The sequence below is a fragment of the Microcaecilia unicolor genome, chromosome 4 (genome assembly GCF_901765095.1).
Source record: "Microcaecilia unicolor chromosome 4, aMicUni1.1, whole genome shotgun sequence".
Lineage (NCBI taxonomy): Eukaryota > Metazoa > Chordata > Amphibia > Gymnophiona > Siphonopidae > Microcaecilia > Microcaecilia unicolor.
The window spans coordinates 243,440,905-243,463,516 of NC_044034.1; positions in this window are offsets into that span (position 1 = coordinate 243,440,905).

The following is a 22,612-nucleotide window of genomic DNA, read 5'->3' on the forward strand; positions in this document are numbered from 1 at the left end:
CAGAGGAAGCAATGTTTATTCAGAGACCCAATATGGCCTGTGTTTTGGCAAATGACTGCATCAGGGGTCAGTTGAAAGTACAGCATGGGACGTTGCCCTATGGAACCTCTGCATTGCAACAAACAGCAATGGAAAGGGAAATGGGACTTGATATACTGCATTTCTGAGGTTTTTGCAACTACATTCAAAGCGGTTTACATATATTCAGTTACTTATTTTGTACCAGGAGCAATGGAGGGTTAAGTGACTTGCCCAGAGTCTCAAGGAGCTGCAGTGGGAATTGAACTCAGTTCCCCAGGATCAAAGTCCACTGCACTAACCACTAGGCTACGCCTCAAGCTTCCTATGTCAACAAATGGACAAAAAGGAAATGGGTGGTCCTGAACATCTTATTTTAATGAGGAATTTTTACTCTAGACAAAAGAAACAGTCAAAACAGACCATGGCAAAATAGAATGGTTTTCCATTTGACAAAGGAGTAAGACAAGACTGTATTCTTTCACTATATCTGTTCAACTTGTATGCTGAATACATCAGGAAATGTAAGACAATGAGCATGGACTGAAAATAGAAAGAAAGAACATCAACAACCTCCAATATGCTGATGACTCCATACTTATAAAATGAAGAAGACCTAATGGCCCTCTTAATCAAAGTTATAAACGAAAGTGAAAGAATGGGATTGCGACCTAATCTAAAGAAGACAACAGTTATGACAATAGGTAAAACCACCAGTTTCAGAAATGATAATGAAGACATAGAGGGGCATAATCTAACAGAAACGCCTATCTCCATGGGCGTTTATCTCTGAGAACGGGTCCGTGAAGGGGCGGACCCAAGCGTATTTTCGAAAAAATTAGACGTCCATGTTTTATTCGCCAAGTTGTGAGCTGGGCGTTTTTGCTTTTCAGCGATAATGGACAATGAAATCGCCCAGCTCAAAAACGAATAAATCCAAGGCATTTGTTCGTGGGAGGGGCCAGGAGTCGTAGTGCACTGGTCCCCATAACATGCCAGGACACCAACCAGGCACCCTAGGGGGCACTTTTACAAAAACAGAACAAAAGGTAAAAGAGCTCCCAGGTGCATAGCACCCTTCCCTTGTGTGTAGAGCCCCCCAAATCCCCCTCAAAACCCACTGCCCACAAGTCTACACCATTACTATAGCCCTAAGGAGTGAAGGGGGGCACCTACATGTGGGTACAGTGGGTTCGGGGGGGGGTTGGACGACTAAGCATTAAGCAGCACAATTGTAACAGGTAGGGGGGGGATGGGCCTGGGTCCACCTGCCTGAAGTCCACTGCACCCCCTAACAACTGCTCCAGGGACCTACATACTGCTGCCAGGGAGGTGGGTATGACATTTGAGGGTCAAAATAAAAAGTTGTGAAACATCATTTTTTGAGGTGGGAGGGGGTTTATGACCACTGGGGGAGTCAGGGGAGGTCATCCCCGATTCCCTCCAGTGGTCATCTGGTCATTTAGGGCACTTTTTGGGGCCTTATTCGTGAAAAAACAGGGTCCAGGAAAAGTGCCCTAAATTCTAGCTAAAAACGCATACTTTTGTCCCATTATCTGTGAAATGCGCCCATCTCTGTTCGGCAGATAACCACGTCCCAGTTCCGCCTTCGCCACACCTCTGACACGCCCCCATAAACTTTGTCCGCATCCGCAACGGAGTGCAGTTGAAAACGCCCAAAAATCGGCTTTCGATTATACCGCTTTATTCGTTTTTGTGAGATAAACGTCCATCTCCCGATTTAGGTCGGAACTTGGGCGTTTTTCTCGTTCGATTATAAGCTGGATAGACATCATGGATGGTTTCTGCCTTTTGGGATCAATTATCAATGAGAATGGTTCCAGCCATCAAGAAACATGACAGCAATTGGAACTTGGCAGAGCTGTAATGAACAGATTAGAGAAAGGTGGGTGCGGGAATCCACACTAAGTGCTATTTTATGGCAACATTTATAGAATTGGCACTTAGCGTGGATTTTAACGGCACCTAACTTTGAGAACCATTTACTGAATATGGCCCATTATGCAATGATGAGATTCCATAGAGAAGAGTATTATGCTTGGGAAGGATGAAAGCAGCAAGAAGTGCCAGAAAGGTGGGAGTGCCCTCTGGGTAGGCAGGGCGGCAGTCTGGACCTTGGGGTTAGCCAGCATGTTCCTCCGGAAACCCAAAAACTGCAGCTACATGCTGTTCCAAGCCTCTCGGGAGACCCACTGCAGCTCCTGCAGTTCTTGCAGGAGGCTCTCGAGTGCCTTTGTTGTACCTGCTTTGGGGTAATCTAGGGCCTGCCATCTCCATCCCCCACCTGCCATCTATGATGGGACTCTCCTGTGTGGGCTCCCTGCAGAACACAGAGCAAACTCCTGTCTATGCACTGGCAGAGAATACTAGCTGATTCATAGCAGGCTTGTGGCTTGTGCTAGACAACAGACCTTTAAGTTCTTTTCCTTTTCTGTGATCATCTTTTTATCTATCCTTCTATGTACATTTAAACCCCTGTAGATAGATAGATAGATAGATAGATAGATAGATAGATAGATAGATAGATAGATAGATAGATAGATAGATAGATAGATAGATAGATAGATAGATATCTAAGGCTACACCTTAATGCACCTGTAATCTATAGCCAGAGTTGGTGTGGGAGAAGCAGGCTGCAGTGCAGACAGTAAAATCCAATCTTGGCACTGACACAGAACCTGCCATTCAATTAGTGCAAGACCACACACCTTGACATACATCTGCAGTTGTGCTGGGAACGATATATGGGTGAGCTAGGATGGAGAAATGGGGTATATGTAGTGCTTGGTTTGTCTGGAAAATAGGGGCCAGGACTCATGCAAAGGCTACCTTAAGGGGTGGGAAAAGCAGGGCTGTAGGGCTGGCAATCAACTATCTACAGGCCAGAATAGCTTCACTGGGAAGACTGCTGCCTCTGACTTGGAGAGTCACAATTCAAGGCTGGCTGTTAGGCCAAGGGGAGAAATACTAAATGTCATGGATATTGACAGCATATTGTTATGGGAGGATATGATATATTTTAAAAAGCAGCAACAAAAGGTGTCAGCTGCCAAAAAGCCCATGCTATCTGGCACTTGCCTCTTGCTGCCTGCTGCAGGACTGAGAAATTCTTAGACAGCAGTATCTGCCCTGCAGCAGAAGTTGCAGTCGCCCTCCTGAGGTGGCCATTGCAATGCTGTCTGGGTATCATATTTGTCAGGGGACACCTATGATGGGGACCGTTGTAGGGGCCTGCATGGAGGGATAGAATGGGGCCTGCATGATTTGATGTTGACATGGTTATGTAACAATACATTCCGCCCCCTCATGCTACCTGCTATACAAAGCAGATACCTTTATGCAGCATAAGCTTAGCAGATGTACAGCTTGTGAGCCCCCATGGGACAGAGGCCTACAGATATGATACCTGATGTGGGTGACCTGTTAGGCCTGTTTTTAGTGACCCACAACGTTGTACATCTCAAATGAATTGTCTAATCAAGGCTAGTTAAGTGTACCAACAGAACGGGTTTGTTGAGTTGCTCATTGTAACTGGACACCCTCCCCCACCTACCAGAAGAACAATGTCTGCTCTGGCTGTTGTCCAGGTGGAAGTGGGGCCTTTCCCCTGGCTACAGCAATTCTGCAACCTGATCCAGGAGGAACCCTGGGCATGCCAGTGTTCAGAATACCCACAATGAGCCATCATGAGAGCTCTGTGCATGCACCAGAGCCAGTGCTACAGATTCTCAGCACAATATTCCTTGAATATGGGACTCGGAATGGGACTTGATATACTGCCTTTCTGTGTTTTTTGCTCCTGAACAGCTGAGTGGCTGGGATGCCTCCAGAAGCAGGTAGGAGTAGAACAAGGCCTAACACTGAATTTAGGGAAAGGCCCCGCTAGCTGCTGTCCTCCAGCCATGAGCTGGGAGAGGGAACTGGGAGGGGAGACTTCAGTGATGTACATCCACCCACACTGTGCAGCCTGATAGCAGCTCCCATATACCTCGCAGCTTTGTCAGATACTGCAATGGTGACACAGTCCTAATGCTAATTCTGCTCACTGTAGTGCAGCAGCCATTCCCTGCCACCATGGTTTGCTACTGGAGATCTGGGCTAATGAGTTGGGCACTGGCCTGGGGTCTAGGGGGTGACAGGTTAATTCCCAGGGTGGCCCCCCTCCCAAAACTGCCCTTGTACCCTCCATTTGCTTTGCTTCTGCAGGGGCACCTGTTAGTGCTGAATAGCTGCAAGGACTGTGGCCACAGAGATCTAGTTTGAAAATGTATATCCCCTCTCTCTATTCTCCAGCCATGTGCTAGTACTGTGGTGACCACAACTGTTGCCAATATAGTAAGCCAATCCGCAATAATTGAGCTGTACAGCTTTGTATGGAGCAATAAAAAATGAAATGTACTCGGCTTCAATAATAAAACATTTTAACTATATACACAGAGGTATGTTAAGTCTTGCAGCCCCTACTGTTATTGCTGCCTCGTGATGACCTCAGTGAGACTGTTGAGGGTGGCCTTGAGTGCAGGAAACCCCTGCTGCATGTCATGGCACAGCCAGCGACCTGCAGCAGGATCTGGCATAGCATATATGCCAGGGGGTGGTCGCCTGCAGGCAGGGCTGCCATGTCAGTGGGGGATGAAGCTGGTAAGGGCAGCTGGGGTGCTGCTTGAGATGGCGCCTCCTCTTCCTTTCTCTTTAGCAGGGGCATGTCAGCGTAGATGTTCACAGCTGCCTCCTCCTCTGCCTCCTCAGGCCTAGGCCCCTGGGGTGAGGTGTGGGGTACCTCCCACCAGCCAGGGTCCTTCACCACCAGCTCCTGTTGCATGTTCTCCTCTGTGGGTGGCTAGGCAGTGGCTGGCTGATGTGGAGGGGTCTGGGCAGCCAGGGGAGAGACAGCCTCATCCTCATCCTCCTCCTCGTGGTCTGCTGCTGCAGGATAACTTGTGTGTGAACATAGTGCATGTATGGGTCACACACATCTGACATGGCTTGTATAGTAATTAAGCTGGGCAGCGCTAGGTAGGTAGACTGTTGGGAGCCTGTATGTGGGTAGCTGGTAGACATAATGTGTTTGTATGACCTATGAGATGACATGGCAGGAGCCACAGATGTGATGCATGTTTGTCCTATGAGAGATTGGCTATGTGGTCTATAGCTAACTGGGAGGCAACAAGAGAATCTGTTTGGCTTTCCCTGTCTTAAAGCCACCTCTGCAGGGCCCTATGTGATACAGTGTAGCTGTATGTGACATGATGGGCACCTTATTCTTGCTCACAGAAAGATGCTTTGCCACGGCCTTCACTCCCCACCCTTTCTTGCTATGTCATCTCATTGTTTTGGGGTTGCCTGCAACGCGTTGTGCATAAGGGGGTTCTGAGTACACTGTATTGAGGGTTACTGCATATTCGGGCATTGCTGCAGGGGATGGCTGTTATGGGGGAGGGGTGCTATATTGTCGGTACTGATGTTATGCACTGAGGCACTTTCTCATGCGCTGGATCATAACTGAGTCCTCCCTCCTGAAACACCAGTACCAGCGCCGGAGTACCTCCAGATCCCAGTGTATGCCAAAGTGCTTGCAAAACACAGGTTGGTGGAGCCAGGGTTTAGGTGATGGGCCCAACTTGATATGTTTTGTTATGGCCCCTCAGATAGCCTGTGACAGTTGAGGGGAGGTAGATTTTGGGCTTGGTAGGAGGTGTGCAATCCCTGCATGGCTAGAGGTGCTGCCTGGCATAAGGTGGCCAGGAAAATGGTGGATGGTTTGGGGACACTTTTTTGTGACATCTGCACTTGGGCAGGGACATACTGATGGGCAGTCAAGTAAGGGAGGTGGGATTTAGGGTTGCAAGGGAAGCATTAGTAAGCTGCTGGCACTGTTCATATATGTATGTAAATAAATATATTTGGTGGTGTGGAGATAAGAACAAATTCTAAATGCAAAAACTTCCACTCAATACAAAATTACAATAGTGTGTGGGGAAAAGCCTCAAAGAGCTCCCAGATCAAATATCAATCTGTCGGAGCTAAAACAGACCAACTGGTCTTCTCTTCATCATAGGCAAAAACCCCTTTTAAGCAGCCCTAGAAAAAGTTTTTCTGGGACCGCAGTAAACTTTCTAAGTTTTTTATTTTTTTGAAGATAAGAATTTTTTAGAGAAAAAGCATGTTAATTTCTGTAACATACTTAAATATAATGCAATGCACTTAGCTTTATTGCTTGGTATTCAGTATTACTACTGCTTCATGTTGCGCTGTTCCCTTTTGGGTTACCCTGAGCCGACGTTGGCCAGCGTTTCGCTGCTTCTTCAAGGTCTCGGGTAATTATTCTTCCATTAAAGGCTTGGTTGAAGAGCCAAGCTTTCACCTGCTTCCATATATGTATGTAGGCATGGAGCAGCAGCCCAGAGCATAGGTGGGAGAGTGTCTGAGATGTGCAGCCCCTTATTTCAAGCCTGGCATGGGGGGGAGAAGCTAAGGGCATGAGGGACATGTTCTGGCCTTTTCAGAATTTCTGACCCATGGCCTTCCCACCAACTCAGTGCATGTGATTCCAGCTTACACATGGCTCAAACTGGGTTCCTAGCAGCACTGCAGAAAACTCACTGTGCCAGGGTCCTCATGAAGACAATGTGGGGTGGCAGGTGGTGGTGCCTCTTGAAAATTTCCCTCAGGAGGACAAGGAGCTGAGACTCATCGGCTGTGATATTTGGCTCTTCTCAGAAACATGTTGAGGCAGAAGGGAAAACGCCCTTCCATGTACACCACCATATATATAGATGTATTACATGTGGAGGGGACATCCTGACGTTGGCAGACAACGTCTTTTAACCAGAGGACCAATTCCATATCTAGACGTTTTCTGAGGGTGAGTTCCATTAACAAACACGGCTATCTGATGACGTCTATGTCAATCTGTGGTGTGCCTTAATTGTGGATGGTTTTTTGGTATATATTTGAACATTGAAAAATGTCTTTCTTAACAATCCATTATACCTGTGCTTTTCTGGGTGTTCTGAAATAGGTTTTGTTTTTTTTTACAGGGCATCATAATGAAAATGCCCCTCCTCGTGTCTTTATAAAGTAGGCTAAAATTAGGCACCTATATGGTATTCGCACAATGAATTTTAAAAAGTCAGGCATTAATCAACATCTCCTGAAATATGTGACTACCAGTAGTTGGTTTCACTAAATCCTATGATAGCCTGTTTAAAAATAGAGGCATTTGCAATACTGGATAATTGTATACTATTCTGAAATGTTGATTCCTGTTACAGTGAACAGTTTCTTATTCATTCACCATGAACTTGTTCTCTTAAAATGGTAATCTGTTGAACTCTTTTTTGGAAGAAACCTCTTTTATTGGGGGGGGGGGGGGGGAAATATTTCCATATTATAGATTCAACTGTACCAGAAAGAAACAACAGCTCACCACTACTTCAAGGACTTTTTCAATGTGCAACATTTTGACAACTGGAAATCTAGACTACCAGCTAAAATATCCTTTACCATCCCTGAAATAGAATTCTGGACAAGAGTGCACTTTATCACTTGCTTTCCAGTGGCAGTATTTAAGTGATGCTGTGTTCCCAGTTCACGGTATAATCCATCTCAATGTCCCACAATTCTAAATGCTAATGGAAAACACCTCCAGGTTGCTAACAGAGGCATTACAATTGTAGAGGCCAACAAAATGAGCATCTGAAAGAACAATACTTAATAGACTTAAAACAAAAAGCTAATTTTGTTGGGGGTTGATGAGAGCAGTGAAATTGGAATGAATATATTTGTGCAAAGAGATCTGCTATAACCATATAGCTGTTCCTTAAGTTGGCAAACAGACATATAAGAGAAAATTCAGAGTAGATATCAAGGTCTATGTATTAAAAGGTTTCTCCCATTTTGTAGCTATGAGAAGAAAGCTTAGTCTATAGAGCCTATATCAATCACGTATGACATCTAAGAAACTGTGATCAGTTGAGCTAACGTTTGCTCCTTACGCAACTGTGGATTTACAGTACAAGGAAATGTGTTTCATGTTACTTCAAAAAAGGTTGAGTGTGTTCATATATTTGGTGATATACATTATTATAAAGTTCTTATTTTACACTTTTTTATATACATATTTTTAACATCATTCTTCAATTTATTGTTTATTATTTGTGCTATTCGTTTTACAAATTTTTGTTTACAATATGTATTTATTTTCTTATTTATATACGTATATCTATTTTTAGACTCCTGAAGCAGGCCTTATGGCTGAAATACAACGTTGTATCAAGACTTTTATCAAATACATTTTTTTCAACTCAAGATTGTCTCTCTTCTCTCTTGATCCATCACCCACTTTTTCCTATTGCCTGTGCATCCTCGTGGGACCATACAGTTCTCCGCTTCTGCGGATTTCTTTTGAATGCCTTCAAAACAAGCTCAAAAAATATTACGGTCAATATTTTAAAACGTTTATGTAGTCATTGGTGAGTGCTGACCGTATACATGGTATTATTAAAATATTAGTGACACAAAATGCATATACAGACACATAGGGGGACAATTCTGTGATGAGCATTAAAACTTAGGCATCAAAAACCTGTGCACTAATATAGAATTCTCTAACAGCATCTGGACACCGCAGGAGGTACATAAGTACATAAGTATTGCCATACTGTGAAAGACCAAAGGTCCATCGAGCCCAGCATCCTGTTTCCAACAGTGGCCAATCCAGGTCACAAATACCCGGCAAGATCCCAAAAGTGTACAAAACATTTTATACTGCTTATCCCAGAAATAGTGGATTTTCCCCAAGTCCATTTAATAATGGTCTATGGACTTTTCCTTTAGGAAGACGTCCAAACCTTTTTTAAACTCCGCTAAGCTAACTGCCTTTACCACATTCTCTGGCAACGAATTCCAGAGTTTAATTACACATTGAGTGAAGAAAGATTTTCTCCGATTCGTTTAAAATTTACTACATTGTAGCTTCATCGCATGCCCCCTAGTCCTAGTATTAATGGAAAGCGTGAACAGATGCTTCACATCTACCTGTTCAACTCCATTAATTATTTTATAGACCTCTATCGTATCTCCACCTTTTCTCCAAGCTGAAGAGCCCTAGCCGCTTTAGCCTTTCCTCATAGGTAGCCAGGCTGTCTCCCGCGGTTGGCGCTGAGCCCGGATATTCAGTGCTGGGCTGTTTCCGGTGACCGGCATTGAATATCCGGGTGTTTTTTAGCTGGTTTAAATTTAACCGGCCAAGCCTATACTCAGCACTGGCCAGATAAGTTTAAACCGGCAAAAGATACTCTAGCAATCTGCCTGCCAAACTTAGCCACCAATGCGCTGAATATCGGCAGACAGCCGGTTATGTCATGCAAGATAACCAGCTATCTGATAAGCACTAACTGGCAATATTCAGCGGAGATAACCAGCTATCTCCCACTGAATATTGACTGATAGCCGGTTAAATGCCATTTAACCGTTCAGGAGTGATTCCTGGCTGGTTCTATTACATAATAGAGCCCAGTCAGCATTTGCGTGCCAACATTTACTATCAGATCAGATCCAAAGACACTTAGGGGAGATTAGGTAGGTAAGTCAGTGCTGGGCAGACTTCTATGGTCTGTGCCCTGATTGAGGCTGAATAGACTTGGATGGGCTGGAGTGGAGGTTTTCAGGGGCTATGACAACAACTTCAGAAATTTTAGAACAAGGCAAGTTCCGGGCAGACTTCTACTGTCTATGCCTTAAAAAAAGGCAAGGATAAATCAAGATCAGATATACATATGATGTATCACTTCATACCATATGTAATGAGTTTATCTTGTTAGGCAGAATGGATGGACCATACTGGTCTTTATCTGCCGCCATCTACTATGCTACTATCACCTACACCATGCAAAAGGCAGGTGGGAAATGTTATTTCCTAAATGTTGGTACTTAGATGCACAACTTACAGAATTCTCTAAGTTTCATACATATGTGTGCCGTCAGCCCCTGGCCCATCCATGCCCCGCCCATCTGCACACCCCCTTGCAGTTGCATGCTATCTCCCAGTTTCTACATAGGTTGCCTAAATATGGGCACTAAGGGCAGATGCGCACACAGATTTATTAGTTAACAAGGCACCAATCAATATTTGGAGTTAGATGGCACCAATTTGGTTTTGCACACGAATCTGCCCTAGTTGATATTCTATAACATTTGCACCTAAATTTCATAGCGCACAACTCAAAGGGGGCGTAGCTTGGGTGGATCAGGGGCATTCCCCAGAAGTTAGATGAAATTTTATAGAATAATGTCATATCCACGCCTAAGTTTGGCACTGGCATTACACCAGGTTTCAGCAAGTGTAAATCCAGCACCCAGCATTAGTTGCGAGATCCGCGCTAACCTAATATTCTACATAGGGCGAGCGCCCTTTGCAGAATATTAGTTTAGCATGGATCTTTTCAGCACCTGACTCTGGATGCCATTTACGAATCCATCCCTAAAGCACTCAGGGCCCCTTTTACTAAGCTGCAGTAAAAATGGGCCTGTGCTAGCATCAGCGTTTGTTTTTGACACGCGCTGAGGCCCCCTTTTACCGCAGCAGATAAAAGGCTATCTTTTTTTTAATGAAATGGCCATGTGGTAAGTGAATCACTTACTGCGCAGCAATTTCAGGGGAGAGCATTTACTGCCACCCACTGAGATGGCGGTAAAGGCTCTTGCGCTAACCCGGGTAAACTTACGCATCCAGCTTTTCCTATATAAGCACACAACTGTGGAACGCATTACCAAAAGCCTTGAAAACGACTTACGACCACCTAAACATCCGGAAATCACTTAAAACCAACCTGTTCACAAAGGCTTACCCTACCGATCCTACTTAAATGCCTGATCCCTGCAACACAACAAAACTAAAGTACGCAATGGACAAAACTAAACTCTTCCGTTGTATGATTCCCTAATGTGGCTATGCCACATGATCTCTATCTTACCACAACATCACTTTGTATTTGTTATCACCGGAGTCTGCAAGCGACTCTCCGGTACTATGTAAGCCACATTGAGCCTACAAATAGTTGGGAAAATGTGGGGTACAAATGTAACAAACAAACAAAAACCAGCGCTACAAAAATACTAATATTCCGGAATAGCAAGTTCTGGAATAGAAAGTGATAAGCCTGTGTTGGGATTACCACCGCTTAGTAAAAGACTCTCTTAGGCATTACCTTATAGAACAGCGCCTAAATGCAGTTACGCACATAAATGATGCTTAACTTCCATTTGAATGCCAAAAGTTGTATGCCAAATTAGCACCTACCTTGTGGTGCACTATATAGAATTAGGGGGTCAATGTTCATCCAAATTTTATTTTACACTAAAAGGAGTGATCAGGCCCGAAATTTATCCTGCTGCTAGCTGTATTTTGTGCTTCCACATTTGTCTTTTGACATGGCTCTCTTATTTGATTTCTTACATTGATGTCTTTTTTTATTGTTCTTAGGCTGAGCTGTTTTTATTGTTAAATCTACCAATTATTAGGTGTTTATGCCATTTGGGACACTATTAAGTATGTGTCCCTTTTAATATTTTAATTTTCAAAACTGACTTTGAGTTTTATTTAGATATCATTTGGATTTTAATGTTAAGATGTCTATGATTTAATTAACATATTCTTTGTGCATTGTTTTTATCTTGTGCCTTTGAATTTATAAGTGTTGAGAGTTTGTGCTTTTTTAATATTATTAATATTAATTATATATGTATTAACATTTTTTAATTATATCAATTATTAGTATGTCTCCATTGGAAATTGATAATCTTGTCTTTAGTGTGTATGTTAATTTTAGATAGTGTTTTATTTTATGGCTTAGTTATTATTCATTTTTAATAAATGTATGTTTTTTATGTTTGTGCCACACAGTTGATAATCCCTGATGCAGCCTCTAGAAAGGAGAAACGTGACCATGTTGGGTTGTGTTTTAAAGTGGCAATAATAAAAGCCTTTTTAACTATTAAAAGACATGTATTCTGCTTTTGTGGACTGTACCTAAATTTATCCTTACACCCCCAATTCGATAAATTTGCACGCACAATTCAACACTTAGTGCACAAAGTTGTGCATATGAGTTATAGAATAGTGCCACTTTCATGCATAAATTGTTAAATTAGCTGCTAATTGGCCTTAAACACCAATTATAGCAAATTATAGGTTGTAATTGGCGCTAACAAGCATTAACATGCAGTTTCGTGCATAACTGCCCTTCATCGGTATTCTATGAATTGAGTGTGCAAACTCCATAGCATGCAACTGAAAGGGGGAACCTAGGAAATGGCAAGGTTGGGTCAGGGGCTTGCCCAGCACTTATGCACACAAGTGATAGAATATTATCAGTTATGTGCCTAACTGACAGCAGTTAAGCAAAAGTTTGAACCCCCCCCCCCCCCCTGTGGTGGGTTTTATTGAGAATAAGGGGAGAGAAGACATATTGGTAAAGTGCTTTTAAAACACAAACAGGTTTATTCTTTCTAATGTGAACTGTCAGTTTGGGCTTGCCTTAGTAGGAGCTGCACAGGAACTGTTACAATGCAAGAGGGGGATGAGCCCCACAACTCTGTCTGCATGCAAATGGAAGCAAACAGAAAGGTTGCTGGGAGTACTTCTATACATTTTGAGAAGATTAATTCAATGAAGGGAATAAAGTTTGTGGGATAAATGATGCGCAGACACTGACTGGAGAGAGCTGGATCAGAATAAGGTAATTGGGAAACCTGCTCCCCATGAGCTTAGGGGAGGGGGAGATTGGTGGCATGGTTGGGACTTCAGTTTGGGTTTTGGTTTTGTGTTCACCTTTGGTAAATGGTCGTAGTCTCTGGCTAAGATGGCAGACAGCCCTCTAGAAGTAAAACCCTGTTGCAGGTAATTGCAGAGTTCTGTTAAGAGCTGGTAATACTTAAACCCCAGCAGGTACAGTACCCTTAGAGGCTCTTCCAAAGGCAAGACCAGCAGCCCTTGGGAGCATCACTCAAGGCAAGGAAGCCTTTGGGAGCCACTAAGGGCAGAATAAAATGGATTGCGTGGGCACTATTGATGCCTAGAGCTGAAAAGAGCAGAGGTTGCACTCTCCTTGGGAACCCTGGTACTGGTGGTTGCAAAGCAAGCCTGAACCCCAGCAGGGAGAAACCCGACCAATGAAAGACAAGGCCTCCAGGGTGCAATCTGAACTTGCAGCGAGGGACAAAACCTCTGGAGTGCAATTGACACCAGTGGCCCAGCAAGAGATAAGGCTCCATAGCTGTGGCTAGCACTAGCAGCCCAGCGGAGGAAGACAGCTCTTGGGAGAACAGCTGGTCATCAAAGCCCAGGGAAAGCTTCCAGGAAGCTACAGTAGGCAAAGGCATAGCCAGCCTGGAAGTCCAGCACAACAGCCACCAGCCCAGGAAATCTCCAGCAGAGGGGTAATCTGAGGGGACTGAGAAAGGATGGACTTGCAAGGAAAGGAGAGGAGGGACCTAGGCAGCACAGCCATGCTCACACACTGGCTTAACAAAGGAACTGGCAGCAGAGATGAATTCGTTACTTTTTAAAAGTACTTAAGTAAAAAGTAAAATTATTGGCATCAAAAGTATCGAAGTAAAAGTAGGAAGTCTTATCCAAAAGGAAATACTCAAGAAAAAGTAAAAAGGCACAGCTCTTAAAACTAATTTTTTATTACAAAGTAAAAAATATTCTTAAGTCGGACCACAGAATTTAGTATGAAGGGCTGATCCACATAGGCACCATTTCATTCAAAATCCATTTGGGGAAGCAGCCATTCCCCTTGCGCCCCACCTAGCTATGCCTCTGGTGGAGACCATTATTCCTGAACATTTTTAATTTGGGGTGATGAGAGCCACCTTTGGTTGCCCTTGCCCCATAGCCTGCTTTCAGAAAGGCCCAGACTCTTTGCAAAATAACACAAGATCCTGAAAAAAGACACTCAAAACCTATATAGGAAACTTATCACACTATAATAGCCCTAATACCTATGAAAAGACAGTAGTATGAAATAAATATTACACTGGGCTCTGGAGCAACAATATACTTACTACTGAACTTTTACAGATTCCTACACAGACATTACATGCTAGCAGAATTGTTCACCTTGGTCACACATACAGAACATAGATCCTTATTTCATACAAAACCAACACAATGAGTTAAAAATTGCAAGTGTTAAATGAATTCATTGGTAAATAACATTTAAAACAATATAATACAAAAACGTCTAAAAACACCACTTAAAAAAAGGAACAATCCTTCTGATTTAAATATGCAAACGGTAAATAATGAGTACTGAAAAAGCTATACTAAAAAGTATGTATAAAAGAAAGCCAATGCTGGAGAAAAATTAATAGAGGAGATGTTTAAACTATAATAGAGATGTAATAATACCAAACTGACATTGCAACTATAGTCACCGCAGCTATAAGCAAAAATTCACAGCTGAACAAAGCATGTCTAAAATTATTTCATTACTTAACTGTAAGTTTAGTATGAATTTGCTTATCCCATATCAGAAAGCTGTATGCAACACATCAGCCCCAGATTTCTTACTTGACATAAAACAAAACAAATTTATATTCAGATTCTAGTATCACCTCAGTAATAGCAACACAAAATCCCTCCACTGCCAGATACTATGAAGCATCACAAAAACCTGCAAATATGGCACTCCGAAACTATACAGCAAACAGAATCTATAGATAGCAGACCTGCAACATTTTCTTGTGTTTGTGACTGAAACTGAAATGAAGCTGCACCACCTCCCAATGGTGCCAAGCACCTCAGCAACATGTGTCCAGCATTTCCCTCCTGCTTCCTTCCCTTTTCCCTCATCCCTCTTGCCGCACTGGGATTTTTTAATTATTATTACTATTAGCTTCCGGCCCAGCGGGGATTTGGGGAGGAGTAACAACATTGCCACCAGCAATGAATTTTGAAAGTGTTTTGTTTTGTGTGTGGCTGTGGTGTGGAACATGCTGGTTACCAAAAATCCCCACTGTTAGTTGGTTCTTACACAAAAAAGGAAGCAAGGGATTAGCTGCCTGGAGTCATGCTAAGCTCCTAAAACCAAGATCTGGGCTGCGGGACAGCAGCATGACGCCCACTGCCACCTCTGGGTGGCATAAGCAAGGCAAAGCCCCCACTCTTGCTTACTTTAGTGACTGCATGAGCATCTCCAGCCTGCCGGGAGACTAACCTCATGGGATGGAGGGGAAAGGAGGCTAGACATGCACTGTCCTAACCAAGACGACACCAACCCCTCCCATGGAAATCCAGAAAGCTCGGATGCCTTCATAAGCATGCAGAGATTGCCATCTGTTTGACCCACATGTCCGCCAGAGACCGGCTGCTGGCAAGGAACTGCCCCAAAATTTCAATTTCACTGGCAGCAGTGATGTGCGGCAAAAGGCTGGTAAGGTCTGGTGTGCTGCTATTTACAGTACTGTGTGTTGGAGTGCGGGGCTCGAGCTGACTGACCTCAGTAGTCAGGTTAGGGCAGGCAACAACACCACAATGACGATCCGATTCCTGGCACTACTTTATTTGCGACTGCACTGGTGCATGGCACCATGTGCAAGTGGGATCTGGGAAGGCACATGCACATAAGTGCCATTATTTTTTTTCAAACATCCCATATTTGGGAGTCAACCGTTCCCCCTGCTGGCAGGATGACTTAAACTCCCGGCAGGTGATGTGACGTCAAACGCTGGCTTACATCTGACGCTGACGCTGGGTCAAACTTCCGATCCCAGCTCAGCTGTTTTTGGAACAGGAAGTTCAGGCCCAATCAGATGCAAGCTGCCTGAAGGGAAGAAGCAGGGGTAAGGAAAAACACTTTTAAAAAATACTTTCTTAACTTGTACTTCGTTACTAAGTATAAAAATACAGTTCATTTGTAACAAGTTACAAGTAAACAGTATTGGAAAAAATGTAACTTGTTACAAGTAAAAGTACTGACAATTGTACTTACTACCCATCTCTGCTGGGAAGGGCTTACCTTGTCAAGAAAGAATGAAAGGGTTTAAAGGTGCAAAAGACTATAAGTTACTGGTTTTAAAGATCTGAGTTATAGACTAATGCTATTGGTTTAAGTGCACAAGTACTGGTTTAAGAATCTAGCAACAAGACTGTGGTATCTACTTATGTTAACCAAGTTGATGTGTTAAGAAATCCTCATTTCTTATATTTATAAGAAATGTATATAGAGGTCTATGTAAATAAAAACTTTTAAATTTATTAGCCAATCCTGTTAACCGTCATCTTTTGGATTTTTCCTGGGGAGAGAAGAGGATAATCCCACTCATTAACACTTTTCTTCACCAGGTGGAGGCACCAAGTGCCAAGTGAGTGAGGGACCGATGGAGACTGCTCTTGGGAGGCTCCAGCTACGTCAGACCACAGATCCAGAAGCATCCTGTGAGGGGGTGCTACAAGTTTTTACACCTCTTGTTATCCTAATAGAATAATTGATTATAAATTAAGACTATAAATAAAGAGATGTGCTATGGGTGGGTGGTGGGAATGAAGACTGAACTAAAGGCCTGCTGTGCCTTCCAGAGGCTGTTAATGTAGACTGTGGCAGAAAGTTCAAGTTTAAAACTATAGGGAAAAGGGTTTTACACTCTGGAAACTAGTTAATAAAGTTTGCTTTTTTTTAATTCAAACTGTCTTTATCAATAAACCTACAATTCCTCTTGTATCCCTAATCTTTAAATCACCAAAGTATAGAGCAAAATAATGATCACTTACCCAGAGAAATGTTCTCTTCTCTTAGAATTTCTCAGAAAGAAGGTTACCTGGGATCTTTCCTCTCTATATAGTTTTGATTCTAAGGGGAATGCTTCAAACAGCCCCTTTGAAAGTTAACACAGTAATCAGATTGCCCTAGTGACCTTTGCAGCTATTCTACCTTCCTCACAGTACCTTAATTAACACCTAATTTAGGTCAGTATTACTGCTACCTCTCCTCCAGGCAAAGAACAGAAAATAACTTTTTCTTTTAAGACAGAAAGTTTGAGCCCTGCTCTGCTACTATCCTTTTTAGTGCTCGAGGGGCAAATGATCAAAACTCCAGCACCGTATACCACCCAATCAGCGCGTCTGAGCAGCTCCCTCATGCTCACACTAATGACATGCAAATTTAAGCACGATCATAACACTAACATGAGGGAGCTTTTGGAAAGTTAAAAGAAGGATGGTGCCTGGTGCATGCACTCTAGAGTTGTGCATCAAGCACAGCTCTTAAGCGCATATCCAGAATGCAAAGGGAGGAATGGAAAGAGGAGGAGGATCTGCCCTTTAAACTCCTTCACAGACCAGAGCTATGCTGGCTTCTCCATTTCTTTTTCTGGATCATCTGCCATTCATTAGAGCACCTCAGACTCATGTTACCGGAACCTTCAGAATAACTTTCTTTAGGTTCTGTCCTTAGCATTCACTGCCTGCTAGAAATATACCACTTTTTCTAAGAATTTTGCACATGGTATTATTTTAAGAGCTGTCTCCTTGCAGTCTTTAAAAACTATATTAGGAGGGCTACATAAAAATACAGTAATTTGCTGACACTGGCTTGCTCAGGGCTTTCAATTTGAGGTTCAGAGATTAAAAAAAACTGATCGGTACCCAATGAATGTGCAACCTGCAGAAAATGAACCAGTTATACTTAAAAGGTTAATGTGCAACCTGCCTCTTCTGACACCTAACGCCAGCTCGGAGCTGGCATTAGGCTCATGGCATTAAGAGCGCCTTTGTTCCATTGCTCTTCATTGAGCATCAGATTGAATACCTGATCGTTTTATTTAAATGCAATTTGAATGCTACTTGCAGTATGCTTCAGTGCGCTCACTGTTCCCTGCACTACAGTAGCCCGTGCATTCTGCGGTAGTGTGGGCGCTAGTCTGGCACTAATGGCCTCTAGCGCCCGCGTTTGCTTCTGAGCATCGGGGCCTAGGCCGATACAGTTAAGTTTCTACTTCTGGCAGAAAGTTTCAGTTTAAAACTATGGGGAAAATGGTACTACACTACAAAAACTGGTTAATAAAGTTTGCTTTTTTAAATTTAAACTATCTTTAATCAATATACCTACAATTCGTCTTGTATCCCCAATCTTTACATCACCAAAGCATAGAACAGAATAATGTTCACTTACTCGTGCATCTTCCTGGTGCTTAACTTTAGGTGACCTGAAGAGAATTACATCCACAGTGGCAACATCACCCCACTTCAGATAAACTTTTCCAGTTCAGTGGACCACACAATTAGCAATTCTAACTAAAAGAACAAGGCCACTAAATATCATGGATAATGACAAGTGGATAAACCATCTGTTTATCTTTCTCTAGCAGCCATGTCTTTGACAATTGACCCCATTCTTTCTAATTAAACTAGCTCTTTCACACAAACACTGAGATTTTTAGTGTTTGCTATAAAAATTGGTATGCATTAAGAACTGTCTTTCAGTTTGACATCTAAATTGACGCTCTGGCCACTTTAAACTGAAATCTAATGCATCACTCAAGAGACGAGGAATAATAAAACAGAGAATTTTAAAATGTTAAGAATTATTAAAATACCATCAAGTGAACAAAAGCACATTCTGCTCTTTCTTGAATGCGTATTAATTGCATTGAGTGTCACACAGTGGTATACATAGCCAGAAACAATTCAGAAATTAAATAATACTGTGATAGTCTGCCAAAAATAAAATTAGCAATAAAAACCAAAGAACAAAGTAATACAGTAGAGCCTGTTCCGTCATAAACCTATCAATTTATTTAAAGATAACGTAAATTCAGGATTTTTCACAGTTAGTTGCTCTGCTACCAACATTTCAGGATCCAGCCTTGTGTACCTCATGAATCAACCCCTGAGAACATAAGCAAAACTTAGCTAGCATGTGCTTCTACACCTTCTCCTGTGTTCATATTCAATGCAAAGGAGAAACTGGCCCCACATAGGAGAAGGACTATATCTTCGTCAAAATCAGTCTAATATCATTAAGAATCTCTAATATAGACTGCTCATATTTTGAAAATTTACAAGTGATATTCTTGATGGTTCCCATGAACCTCTGTATAACCACAGAAAATATTAGGGGAAAAATAAAGGGTCTTATTCAACAAAAAATGTTTTCTATAGAATAAGAAAAGGTAATTTACAACTAAGATCTAATATCTAGATAATATTTAGATAAATTTATGATTATGAAATAGGACAGGTAACTACAGTCCTGAAGTGCCGCAGACCAGTAAGATTTTCAAAATAACCACAATGAATATTCATAGGGGGCAATTCTGTAGCTGGGTGCCCATAAATTGGTACCTAGAAGGTTCCTGGTAGAAGCCTGTTCTATAAGGGAACATGGAGGGGCATAATCAAACTGGGCACCCATCTTTAAGGGCGCCCATCTTTATGAGCGCCCTGGCGAAGGGGCAGGGCATCCCGTATTATCGAAACAAGATGGCCGGCCATCTTTTGTTTCGATAATACGGTCAGGGACACCCAGTGCCGATGCGCCCCGCCCCCCGGGTGCAGTGCCCCCCCCCCGATGCAGCGCGGACCCCCCCCCCCCCGGTGAAAGGACACCCCCGCGAAGGACCCCCGCCGGGTGCACGCCGCTGGGGGGGGGGTGCCGCGCGCACCTGTCCTCCATTGTTCCATGCTTCTTCTCTGCCCCGGAACAGGAAGTAACCTGTTCCAGGGCAGAGAAGAAGCATGCAATGGAGGATAGGCGCACGTGACACCCCCCCAGCGGCGTGCACCTGGGGCGGACCGCACCCACCGCCCCCCCCTAGGAACGCTACTGGGGACACCCAAATCTCAACATTTAGGTTGACCATCTTGACATTTAGGTTGACCTTGGAGATGGGCGACCTCGGTTTTCACCGATAATGGAAACCGAGGACGGCCATCTCAAAAACATCCAAATCCAAGCCATTTGGTCATGGGAGGAGCCAGCATTTGTAGTGCACTGGTCCCCTCTCACATGCCAGGACACCAACCGGACACCCTAGGGGTCACTGCAGTGGACTTCACAAATTGATCCCAGGTGCATAGCTCCCTTACCTTTGGTGCTTAGCCCCCCCAAAACCCAATACCCACAACTGTACAACACTACCATAGGGTCCAAGAAAACACAAGGGCAAACGGTCTGCAAGCTCCAAGATGGAAAACAAACGAAGCAGATCACAAAAATAAAACAGTAATTTATTATTAAAACCTGACGTTATATATACATAAATAGCCCGACACAGGCCATGTTTCGCCCGACAGGGCTGCTTCAGAGGCTATACAACAATCCTTTACTCACTTGTGTCGGGCTATTTATGTATATATAACTTCAGGTTTTAATAATAAATTACTGTTTTATTTTTGCGATCTGCTTCGTTTGTTTTCCAACACTACCATAGCCCTTAAAGGGTAACGGGGGGCACCTAGATGTGGGTACAGTGGGTTTCGGGTGGGTTTTGGAGGGCTCCCATTTACTAGCACAAGTGTAACAGGTAGGGGGGGATGGGTCTGGGTCCACCTGCCTGAAGTGCACTGCAGTACCCACTAAAAACTGCTCCAGGGACCTGCATACTGCTGTGGTGGAGCTGGGTATGACATTTGAGACTGGCATAGAGGCTGGAAAAAAAATTTTTTTAATTACTTTTTTTGGGATGGGAGGGGGTTGGTGGCCACTGGGGGAGTAAGGAGAGGTCATCCCCGATTCCCTCCGGTGGTCATCTGGTCAGTTTGGGCACCTTTTCGAGGCTTGGTCGTGAACAAAAAGGGACCAAGTAAAGTCGGCCAAATGCTCATCAGGGACACCCTTCTTTTTTCCATTATCGGCCGAGGACACCCATCTGTTAACCACGCCCCTATCCCACCTTCAGTACATTGCCGACACGCCCCCTTGAACTTTGGTCGTCCCTGCGACGGAAAGCAGTTGAGGACGCCCAAAATCGGCTTTCGATTATGCCGATTTGGGCGCCCTTAGGAGAAGGACGCCCATCTCCCAATTTGTGTCAGAAGATGGGCGCCCTTCTCCTTCGAAAATAAGCTGGATAGGCACCTATCTAATTTATAGAATACTAGCATAAGGCAGAAGCATTTATGCCTGCCATAAAGCTAGCATGTGTATGTGTGCCAAAGTAACTGAGAGGCCCTTTTACTAAGGTGTGCTAACGAATTTAGTGCACGCTAATGAATTAGTGCGTATTAAGTGCCATGCATTCCACAGCTATACAACGGACTGCACAGCATTTAGCGCATGCTAAATCCATTAGCGCACCTTACTAGAGGGACCCCTAAGATACGTATGTAACTTAGAATACTATTGAGCCAATATTCAGACCATGGGAGGGAACAGGTTAACTCCCACAGTCGACGGCGAACTGAATTTCCGAGGGTTTTTTGACCACTAAAAACATAGGGCCCCTTTTACCAAGCTGCGTCAAAAGGGGGCCAGCATTGGCGTCGGTGTGTGTTTTACATGTGCACTGAGGCCCCTTTTACCGCTGCTGGTAAAAGGGAAGTCTCACCTCCCTGAAAATATTTTTTTTAAATGGTGAAGAGCTGGCTATTCCAGGTATTTATGACCCCCAGCTATCCCTTCAGTCCTTATTAACCACTTCATAACCACAACCCTCTATGGACCTTATAATCCCTGCTCTCCTCTACCTACCACTTTTTTCCCTCTTTCTTTTTCCTCAATCTCCCTTCTCTTTCCCTCCTCACTTGCTTTTATATTATCTGTAAACCACTTAGAAGCCCAGGAAACAACAGGGCAGTTGATCTGCAAACTCCGACATGGAAACACACAATAAAAGATTTGCTTGTATCTTCAATTAATCTGCTTTGCTTGTTAACAACTTAGAAGCACCAGCATGCAATAAGCGATACATCAAGACTATATACAGTGGGGGAAATAAGTATTTGATCCCTTGCTGATTTTGTAAGTTTGCCCACTGACAAAGACATGAGCAGCCCATAATTGAAGGGTAGGTTATTGGTAACAGTGAGAGATAGCACATCACAAATTAAATCCGGAAAATCACATTGTGGAAAGTATATGAATTTATTTGCATTCTGCAGAGGGAAATAAGTATTTGATCCCCCACCAACCAGTAAGAGATCTGGCCCCTACAGACCAGGTAGATGCTCCAAATCAACTCGTTACCTGCATGACAGACAGCTGTCGGCAATGGTCACCTGTATGAAAGACACCTGTCCACAGACTCAGTGAATCAGTCAGACTCTAACCTCTACAAAATGGCCAAGAGCAAGGAGCTGTCTAAGGATGTCAGGGACAAGATCATACACCTGCACAAGGCTGGAATGGGCTACAAAACCATCAGTAAGACGCTGGGCGAGAAGGAGACAACTGTTGGTGCCATAGTAAGAAAATGGAAGAAGTACAAAATGACTGTCAATCGACAAAGATCTGGGGCTCCACGCAAAATCTCACCTCGTGGGGTATCCTTGATCATGAGGAAGGTTAGAAATCAGCCTACAACTACAAGGGGGGAACTTGTCAATGATCTCAAGGCAGCTGGGACCACT